Source organism: Parasteatoda tepidariorum, chromosome 3, assembly GCF_043381705.1.
Source record: "Parasteatoda tepidariorum isolate YZ-2023 chromosome 3, CAS_Ptep_4.0, whole genome shotgun sequence".
NCBI classification, from domain to species: domain Eukaryota; kingdom Metazoa; phylum Arthropoda; class Arachnida; order Araneae; family Theridiidae; genus Parasteatoda; species Parasteatoda tepidariorum.
Genome location: NC_092206.1, coordinates 51694938 through 51706494, shown reverse-complemented (window position 1 = coordinate 51706494; position 11557 = coordinate 51694938). Strand labels below are relative to the sequence as shown.

The window sequence follows — 11557 nt, the reverse complement described above, 5'->3', positions numbered from 1 at the left end:
TATATATATATATATGTATTATTTACCACTGGGACTACAATGAGTGCCAGGCTTTACTATCTAATTAATCTCTAGATTTTGATCCTTTACAAGGTCCCGCATTGTCCAAATTCAACACAATAAACGTGCGTAATTGAAAATATGCAAATAAACCTTTTAGCCGTGCAACAATCCTTTATGACTAGCAAAGGAATCAAAATTAAATTATGTATTCAACAATGATGCATAACATTGTAGCTTAGCGAAATGTTGAATAATACCTGTGTAAATGTTTTTTGCAAAATTACATTCATTGTATACATTATAGTTTGTAATATATGTTACTTTCACATCAACAAAATAAGACTCCAACGCTAAATTTTTATGTGATTTATCTAGTAAATATTTCCCTTATAAAATTTTAAAATTTTCATTGTATAAATCAATTTCAGTTATTAAAAATTGAACAATATATATAATTTTTATTTATAATTAATTTCATAGTTATTATTTAATAATTAAATTCCATTTATGTTTTTTTCTTTTTTTTGTGATTTTTGATCATGGAGTTCAAAATATTTGCAGCTTTTTTTGTTTTTGTTTTTTTTATCAGTTTTTGCATATTTGTCAAATTATGTATTATTCCTTGATGTTAAAAAATATTTTATCGGAAAAGTTTTTTTTGAAATATTATTAAAATTCTTTTATCAAAGTATTATAACAACTATATTTTTTGCTTGGAAATAATTTCAAGTTGTAAGACAATTAAGACCATTACTTCGTTTTAATAAGAACCTATGATCTCGTCAGAGGTAAATTTGTGTTTCTTCCCGTTGGGCTTCGACATTGTAAAAAGTACCAGCATTAACAAAGCCGGAGCTTTTTACCTGAATGTTATGGAAAAATCTGATAAGCCGTACAATAATTACCGTAAAATCACTGAATCACTCTTATTAAGTAAATATTACTATAAAAATTCTGGCATAATATTTTACCGTGAAAATGGATTTTTCACGGTAAAAAAGATTTTAAAGGATTCCGTAAAAAGGATTTTACGGATGATTGATCCAAAAAGCCAGTATTTTTTACCGAAATTTGAGCGGGGAGCTTTTACGTTGTAGATTTTCTGATACTGGACATTTTTTACGTTCTGTTGTATTTAAAATATTTCTTTTACCGTCTTTTGATAAAAATGTGCTCTTGTGTACTTCTTTTTGGAAATAAAGCTAATGATTTGTAAAATCTATCAAGAAGTCTAACAATTCCTTTCAATAACAGCAGATAGGATAAAAGAAATTGAGATTTAAGTTATACTTCGTTTTTGTTTAGCCAGTTTTCATAATGATTAAATATGCTTTTAAGGAAATTCGAATATGATGTGTATTCGGCAGCGAATACTTGCATCGTGAAACGAGCTGTATTTTTCTTTCTGTTAAATGCAGCATAAAAAAGATTTTTTTTCGAGAGGCCCGGATAACTTAGAAACCATTGAAGCTGTTGTAATTCAAATAAATAGCATATTCTATTTCAACGCTTCAATATTCATAAGAAATATTTTTATCATACATTTAGACAATATCCTTTGTGGCACATAATTTGGTCTATTTCCATTCCATTTAGCTAAATTTTATCTATAAAAGTTTTAATATTATTAAGTAGAGTGTAAAATGGATGGTAGATTCTGTATAAAAGTCTGGTACATTTATAGTGAGTTTTCAGAACATGCCATGAAAAGCTTTTTTCTGCTAAATTTTCTTATCAGCTTTTTTTTATTTTCTTAAATATGTTTGCAATAGGAACTATAGCTTTGAAAGTGAAAAAATCTGATAAATCATTACCATGGAAAATTATGATATAAATCATTGAAATATCATAAATGTTAGACTTTATTACAGAAATTCCTACTTCTTTTCTTTATTAGAGATGTCTTTACCATAAAATATTAGGTGTCTTTTTTTTGCACAATGTTGAGATAAAAGCATCGAAATAATTATGACATACAATTTAAATATCTATAACTTAATAAGTAAAAATGTATGTTTACTGTCAAAACTTAGTTTTGAAGCCTCAACTCCTCCCTCCAACTGAAATAAGCTTTGATTATAATGGTTAATCAAAAGAGTATTAAGTCCAAAAAATATAACAAAAAAATTTGAATTCTATTTTTGTTTTCAAAAATTCACCAAACAATTCTATCACTTAATAAAAAAATATTTAGTTTGTAGGATTCGAGACATTTATATACCGAATAATAACAAGTATTATTCTAAACTTAAATTAATTTTTATCACTGACAGAATATATGAGGATTTTATTACTGGATGTTCAAGTACATACCATACTTTTTAGTCACTCTATGTGTATCAATCTAGCATTATTTTGAAAAAGCATTACACCTGCAAATAAAGAAAAAATATTATGCTTCTTTTATAGCCTCCAAAGAATACTCATTGAAAAGAAAAACTTTTTACATAAATTGAAACTGTCTTTAAATCAAACAAGTTCCCTGCAACATTCCATCCCAAAGGATATATCACTCAGCGCATTGGTTATTTTACAAAGAGAATCAAATAGAAACAAAGAACAATCTTCGAGGAACGATAAAAGGATCGGACATAAAATTTTGGAAATGGAAGCTTAAAAAATCTCACGTGGAAGTGCTGATCAAAATTTAATTCAGTAAGGGGTAGTTTGAATTTTCTTAAAGGAATTTTGCCATTTTCCAAGGTCATTAAATTGTAGTGGGTAATTTTTTCTTGCTGTAAAAAAGTTTTTTATTGTGATTTCGAGTAATCCTCTTAAAGTGTTGGCAAACGAGTGGTTACTTTAGACTCGTCAATCTGCAGCAGTGGTTTATCTGGAAAGAAACTAAAAATACTATCTTAATCTTTTAGGAAATAATCTACAAGGCTTGGATTATTTTAGATCTTTGAGAACATAATAATCGCATTTTCGCGTGGCAGTTCTTTTAATATCAGATTTTATACAAAAAACGTTTTGTTGTAAGTAAAATTTTCCTACTAATGTCTAAAATACTGAGACCAGCTCTCATAAAAAGAAAAACTCTGTGATGAAGATCAAAGTATAAAACTTAATTGCTCGTTAATTATTTGTCAGATTTACTATCATTACAAATCCTTCTTAGTATTTTATTTTATTTTATTTTATAAACAGACGTTCAACTCCATGGCCTTGTAATTGTTTTTCCAACCCAGAAAACAAGAGAACTCTTGGATCAAGCAGAGAGACAAGCTAGTTGTTGCTTTTTTTGATGGAACCAACCCAGGTTTGCGTACCATGAAGTGCTGAAACACATAAAATTTCCAAGATTAGCCGTTGGAAAAGGGATTTTAACCCATGATCCATCTACCACTGAGGATGTTGATCAACATCACTTAAGTCAGTGCAAACCTGGGAGCATAATTCGCATCAACCAGCCATTGCTACAATGAGAAAAAAAAATATGGTCGAAACTTCTAGAAATCGGTAAAATTTACCGTGTCAACGGGATCAAAAAGTTTGAAACTTTCACCGGAGCCCTTTGGTAATGATTTTATTAATACATGAAGTAGAAACATAGTAGTGATACCAGACTTAAATACAACTAAATCGTAGAGCACTTAAAATAAAATAAAAAATGCAGCACCTGAATAACTTTTGATCCAACTATCTGGTCATAATGTAATTAACAAATTATAATTTAATGGATCGCCCCTAATTATTCCAATTGATCAGTGCACTGTAAAAAATTTAGCATTTCTCCACACTAAAAATAGTGGCAACTACTTTACACTCAACTGGTGTACTGAAACGCTATTAATAACTCTCGGACTTAGTGTTTCACTACATCAATGCTCCTTTATACTACTTGGTGTAAAGTAGCCGCCACCAGTTTTTTTCATCAATAACATTAAAATTTATTATAATAGTAAGATATGGTAGGAATAAGAGCTAGTAAAGTTATTTTTGCAATGAATTATAAAGCACGAATTATTAATTTAGAGTACACGTATACACTAATTTTTAAAATAAAATTAGTTTGTAAATCAAACAACCGTGTTTTACAGAATCTTAAGACAAATTCGAACTAGACTTACCACAACGGAAGCGGATAAAATTATACATAATAAAATCAGTTAATTCAGCTCTCAGAGATTTGAAAATTCAAATATAATTGCACTTATTACACAATTAAAAACATACATACATATTAGGCGGCGAATTTTTCGTTTCTGTTGATGAATAGTAGCGTTGAAAAAGGACATAAAATTCTAGCCACCTTATTAAAAATTTCCAACTAACTGCTCGTCATACTCAACTTGGCTTTTTTTATAGTTAAATCTCGCCAAGTGCTTACCTTGGTGTTTTTGGAAGTAAAAATAATGATCGTATGCTTTTTGTAAAGGTGTGAAGATTTTGAGTAAGATTATTAAATTCTTAGTGTTCAGGTTAATATGTCTCAATTTTGGAGTACACCCAGAGTAAGGTGTTTCTTCATGCAATTTTTTGGATTGTTCAACGTCATATTTGGAGATATATTACACTACAGTTTTTATAGTATACAGACTGTATTTTAAATAAGGAAATGAAAAATGCTTTTTCTAGAAATGAAAGTATATATTAATTGCTAAATTTGAATTTATCACCTACGAAATAGGGGAATAGCCGCAATATTAAAAAGGAGGTGGTTCTGATGATTTTCTCACACAATCAAACCTGTCTTGTTGCTTATTACTTTTGTTTTCATACACTATGATTTACCAGGTTTTGATAACGTTTTTTTCCCTACCTAAAATCTTAATAATTTGTACCCTCCAATATGAATTAATTTTCTTTAGTGCTGATAATGACTCTAAATTGCATATTAAGGGCAGCCTCTGCAAATCACCCTGAATTTAACTTTCTTCATTTTATGTTACGTATTTCTAAATATAGTTCAACAGAAAATTCTTTCTTTTTTTTCGAATTGCAGGCATTGAACTTTATTCGTATCGCCTTAGAAGATGCCAGAGTTGTTACACATTTCGCGTTACCCTGTGGGCACCTGTGAGCCAAAGTCACGGAGGCGAGTAACATTGCCCACGCCACACTGCCACAAACCCGTTCATAGGGTGGGCCACATTCACTCATCACACACAACAGAGGACAACACAAGAGAGAGAAACATCCATGCCCAGAGCGGAATTCGAACCCACAGCCATTGGCTTCGCAGTCAGGCTCGCTAACCGCTCGGCCACCAGGACAGCTCAGAAAATTCTAATATCACTCTTTGTTATCAAAACAATTTCAGGCAACAATATCAAAACAGTTATTCAAACAATTTTCCACTTATATGGCTGAAATTTTGTATTTCCCTACTTAAAATTATATAGTTTTAAACGAGATAGAAATGCGTAGACTTTACGAAAAAAAACATAATTAGCTAAATATCTAAAAATACATATAGTTTTAAGATGCGTATTAAATGAAATCATCGTTTTGATAAACGAGTTTTATTGCGTCAATTATACCTGCAATTAAATAGTTTCTGAGATATTGCGAAATATGCGAAAGGTAGCATTAGTGTATATCCAAGACGTCAATTGTTCCCCTCTTGGCATAACAACAGGAAACATATTATTTGAATAGCTACTACCTCCATCCAATTGTAGAAGACACGAATCCAAATCAGTTGAAAAAAGGATTTGTATATTTATATAAAATTTATATGTCTGATGATGAAACTAAAAATTCACTGTATTTAAAATTTTCCTTTCATATCATTGAAATAACAGTTCTTAATGCGTTAAGATCCGATCACTATATCAAAAGTTATCGAAGTCTTCCAGATTTTATTTAGCTCTCTGAACAAAAAGGGGGGGAAAAAGTTCAACTAGAAGAAGAAATAACGTTGTTGTTGTTAATTTACGTCGCACTAGAGCTGCACAATGGGCTATTGGCGACGGTCTGGGAAACATCCCGGAGGATGAGCCGAAGACATGCCATCACAATTTTGATCCTCTGGAGATAGGATGGCGCCTCCGCTTCGGTAGACCGACGACCTGCACGCGAAGTCGAGCACTTTGCGGTAGCACAGTTTAACGAGAACCAATACCGCACACCCTCGGTCCCTACGCAGACTGATCCAGGAAATAACGTAGAGACAATGATTCATTGAAATCACATTTTATCAGAAGCAGAATATTAAAGAACAGTGGTTTGAAGGTAGAACGAATAGATTCATCAAGAGCATCAAAACTGAACAGAAGTTGAGATTCTTTTGCTTGAAGTTTGTGGTAAAACTGCTCCCGATGGAAGGATGGATTTTGTCAAACTAAGACATTGCATAAAAGGCAATGGAATAGAAACAAAGCCAACCAGAATAGAAAAGAGTAAAACTATATAATAACACAATACTATTACTATCAGGAAATCTATGGCACAGTTTTAACTGTTTTTGTAAATGCAGATAAAGTTTTCAATTCAAATTTTGCATGCATGTTCAGATCTATTTCATCAGTTGTTGCTATGAAATCTCAGCCTCATGTAATGTGCGTGGGATGTCTAAATCTTATCTAATATTCTAAATGAAACAAAAACATAATTATAAATAGTTTTAAGGAAAACTAAAATCTTTACTTTACTAATTCAAATAAATTAGTAATAAGGTCTTTTTCGTCTCATAAGAATTTCGATTTCGTTAAAATAAACATGAAGATATAACATATAAGCAATCTCCTTTAGAATCAATGAATTATATAAATTAAAAGACTTAAAATAAACAAGTCTATAAATCAACATCGAAAACAGTATTCCTTTTCTACGTTAAAATGGAGGGAAAAGGGACGAAAGAGTAAAGATTAAGTTACACTTCAAAGAGTTTACCAGCGCCTGAGGTGAAATAAAAAGTAAAATGAATTTTCTAAAAGATTAGCATTAAGTTAATTACTAGTAGGAAATGAAAGCCGGAAGGTAAGACTGAAAAAAAAGTAAATTCCTGAAAATAGAAATTTTTAAACTGATTTGTCGTAAATTCGAAATCTAATGAAATTAGCGTTGTTTTTGTTTACGTTTGAATTCAATAAAATATATATTTTTTATACATATTTTCTTTACATTATTATGTTCTATAACTTAATATATTCACAGGCAAAGACGTATTAAACCTCAATTTATTTGTTCTATCTTAGCTTGAATCAGCTGTAGCTAGAAATTTAAAATGCATTTTCAAGGTAAAAACATTTGTTTTCAATCTGTGCACATTAATTACGATTACGAGCTATAAAATGCTAATTTAAATAATATTTAGACATTCTTTAACAGTTACAAAAGACATTTAAAAGCTTATTTAAGCACATCAAGGCATTACTAGAGCATTATAAAAGGACAGGAAGTATCATACCATCATTTTAAGACTACTTGTTTCGGAGTAATTGTTTGATCTGTTGTAATGATCCAATAAAATAATGCACAATAAGCGAAATAAAAAAAGAACTGAAAAAAAAATTATAACTTTAGTTTTTAATGATCTGATTTTCACTTACTAAGACTCAATTTTAAGCCTCTGAGCTTTATTCTCGGCGTCTTCTGAACTTGCATCTGAAAGCTTTCCTGCATCATAGAGCCTGTTTTCGCTATGTTATTCTATAAGAGTAAAGTACGTAGCAGGAAAATTTCTGTAAAATTTTAATCAAGAGTTCAACTCTTGGTTAGATAGTTTATGGTTCAAAAAGGTGACCTTAAATATGCTAATTAATTCGTGGGGATGATATTTTATGTTATAAAACCTGACACAAAAACGTTCTTTTTCTAAATAAACACACCTTTTCCTTAAGTTATTGTCATTTATGACTCCAAAATATAATGGGTAGCCGTATATAGGGAAATATATGATTCAAATTGAGATGTCAAAAGTTTGGACTCTGCAATGTTAATTTTAATTTTTGTATATTTCGCCGTATCTCAAGAACTTTTCAGGAGAATTGTAATATTTTTGAGCATAATTATAAAAATTTGTTTATACAAAGAACATTTCAAGCAAAAAAAAAAATCATTATTTTTTTTAATATGATTTATTAAAATATTTTATTATTTTTTTATTTCATCTAATAATAGTTAAAACATTCTGAATTGCAATGTATGGATATTATTTCATCAATTCAAAGAATCTGAATTTATAAGAAAAAAATTGAAGGAAATTGGTCGAATAGTTCCTGAGAAAGCGAGTTTTATTGAATTAGCACATATATAATTCAATTTCTCAGAAACTTCTCGGTCGAATTGGCTAACTTTATATTTTTCCTTATTAAACTACATTCTTTGAAATGATGTAAAAATTTATATACATTACAATTTGAAATTCGAAACATGAATTTGACTTTAAGACTAGTTTAATGTAAATAATGTTCTTATAAATTTCAAATTTATATTTTTAGTCAAAGAAATAACTTTCAGTTCTATGTAAAGATATTAATCTTTTAGAATTTTTATTTCTCTATAGGCATCTGCAGAAACGTAACATAAATCTCGACGCAAACTTTTCTTAAATAATGGTATCCCGAAGGAATTAGAAGACAGATACTTGATTTAGCAGAGGATTATCTTCCAAGGCAATGTAATGCTTAGCTTTATGCTATACTAGGACCACCCTAGTATCTAACATCCGGTTGGATAACCCTGAAACATAGTTTGGATTTATTTATTTCAATAGATTTTTCAATCTTTTTTTTTATCTTTATTTTTAGATAATAAATTTATAATTTTATGGTTTTTCATTTCGACACACAAACTAAGTTAATACGCGATTCTGCGGTATTTGACTCTTATACAAAAGATCGAGTTTCCCTTCAGTCAAAGATATCTATATCTATATCTACTTCGTTTTACTGGAACTTAGCATTTCATCTTCATCTAACTTGTCATTTTTGTTTTTATTACTTTTCTTGGGACAGTTGGGGGTATGTATGTGGTATTTTTCTACCAAACTTGGAAACTGCTTCTGTACTAACAGCATGACATCGCGCCCCTGATGAAACTGTCGTGTTTTCAGTGCTTCCATTTCCGTTTTTTTTCATTATTTTGCGGATATTTTCTATTGTACACAGTGTTTTAATGCTGATTATATTATTTTTGCTTTCCTGTTCTTGATTATATTCGTGTACTTTGTTGTATTGAATGATTTACAATCTCCCTCTCCGTGTATATATATATANTATATATATATATAAACTATTACATATAAAAAAAACTATTAAGGGGTATACCGGTAAAACTATTACATATATATGTATGATGGCACTTGATGATGATTTCTTTAAAAGGTGGCACGTGAAATTTTAAAAATCGCATTTTCACATAAAAGAAAAAGAAAGATCTTAAATGAAAATTACCAATGTCATTTTGGTTTATATTTACTACAGTTTTCTATTCTTGTGACGTCAGCATCTCAACCTTCATTAAATACTTATCTTGAGTTCATAATATTATTATTTTTATTATTTACGCTTTTGTCATATTTTGATGCAATTTCAGTTGAAAATTCTTCTGATCACTATTTTACGAGTTATTTGTAAACATGATTTTTTTTATAAATATTTTTGAACATAAGTGCATTTTCAGGTCTAGTAAAGGGAAAAAAATATAAGTCAGTATAGATGCCTTAATTTCCAAAGACATGACAGACTGCTTAAGATAGTTCTATGATTCTATCAAAATTATTCCTGCCATTTCACTATTCTTACATTTGTCTAATTTGTAAGTGACTCTTTCGATTCGTGTATTGTGTAGCTTCTTTTTACGCAATTGAAACACATGGTTAGTATCAAACTTTAAAAATAATTTATACAAGTTTAGCAAAAAATTCTTTTTATGGAATAAGTCTTGATAATTGGGTATGAATGGATAAACTATATGTTCCAAAATACGCATTATATCAATTAACTTTTAATCCGATAAAGGAGTGTTTTGTGCTGAAGCATAAAGAAATATATTTTTCAGACATTGTATTTTCAAGTTTATGTGAAACTTTTGTTTTTGCTAGTTTAAGTGAAACTTTTATTTTTGCTTTATGATCTACTCAGAAAGATGGGTCAAACATTGAGTACTGATGAAAAACACGAAATTTTAATTGACTTATTGATTTCTTTTTTTCATTAATGGAGTTAAAAATGGGATAAAAATTTGCGCTTTGATTCCGACAATATAAGTGCTACTTCAGAGGACACATATGCTGCAGTTGGATGAAATACTATTGATGATGCAGATGAGGAGGTTGCTGCTATAGTTAAAAAAATTCAATTTTTAACTCTGTCCATTGACATTAAAAAGACGATTATACTTAAGTTTGATGTAGGGATGTAACTGTAACAAAGAATAGTCAATGATGAGTAGCTTTCTCTTCATCTAACGTTTTTTTTTTAATTTTTTTTGTTTCAGTTGACACATAATAAACTAGTACCATGATATGTCCCACAATAATCTTCTTAAGGTAGCTAGACTGTATTGTTATATCGCTTAGTTTTTTTCACTGAGATAGATTTCAAGATTAAAAATCGTTTTAAGCTACTAATTTTGTGCAAGTACGTTTTTTGATTTTTCTATTTTATAGCCATGAGATTAATTATTATTTTATAATTCAAAATATGACTGATTTGACTATCGATATATTCTTTCATCTTTGTATAGTTAGCATCAGCACTTACAATTGGATGGAAATTGTTTAGAATAGAAAAGAAACAGGATCACCAATGATTAAAATTTTCACAGTATTCAAGTTGTAACCAATTTATACCTTTGCTTGGGTAAGAATAAATCATTAAGAAGTAATAGCTAAAAAATTCATCCAAATAAAAAACGAATAGTTTTAATAAATGTGGCTATTCTTTTTCGAGATAACAAATACGCAATTGCGAAACTTCAAAAAATGTCGGACACTCTCGTGTGCTCATTTTTGTTAAACATCTGGGTCAATATAGACATTAAATATTTCCTGAGGCCGGGATAGCCTGGTAGGTAGGGCGCTGGGCCCATGTCCGAGAAGTACGTGGGTTCGAACCCCGCCGGCCGGTAAAGTGACTGATGCACTTTAAATCTGCCGAGTGACAAAAGTCCTCCATGTTCCCATAGCAAATTAATACCTTTGGGGGTACTGGATTGGAGATCTATCGTTCTCTGATTCAGGTTAAAATTACGATCTGTGGATGAATGGATGGATGTATGAATGGGTCCGCCATATAAACAGGTGTGACGCATGATGTGGCGATGTAGAATTCTTGGCCATAGATGGCGCCACTGTAAAACAAGAATCGCACACTCTTCCTAAAATTTTCTCGGTTTCACCAAGCAGGTTTGCCCGTGTGGCAAGTAGCATGAGAACCAACCAACCACCCAACATATTTCCTAGAATTTTGCATTTCTTTAATATCATAAATTTATTTTTTTAAGTCATTCCTTATCCTGTTGTAATTAAATTGAACCAGTAATTTAATTTTTATCACATTTTATAGGAATAAAATATAAATACTTTTATTCTTTTCTAAACAATAAATGTAATGGCTAACTTTTTAATTCAATACAAATGTATAACTCATTAATTCAGTGT

At 30.0% G+C, this 11557-nt stretch overlaps 1 long non-coding RNA gene across 1 annotated transcript in view; it reads right to left on the bottom strand.

The window, feature by feature from the left end:
- Positions 1–4398, bottom strand: part of LOC139425220 (uncharacterized) — a 63189-nt gene extending 58791 nt beyond the window's left edge. The window contains exons 1-2 of the long non-coding RNA XR_011636496.1: positions 4187–4398; positions 2317–2375 (exon numbers count right to left, since the gene is read on the bottom strand). This is a non-coding gene — a long non-coding RNA (uncharacterized lncRNA). The remainder of the gene's footprint in view (positions 1–2316; positions 2376–4186) is intronic.
- Positions 4399–11557: the final 7159 nt, after the last annotated feature.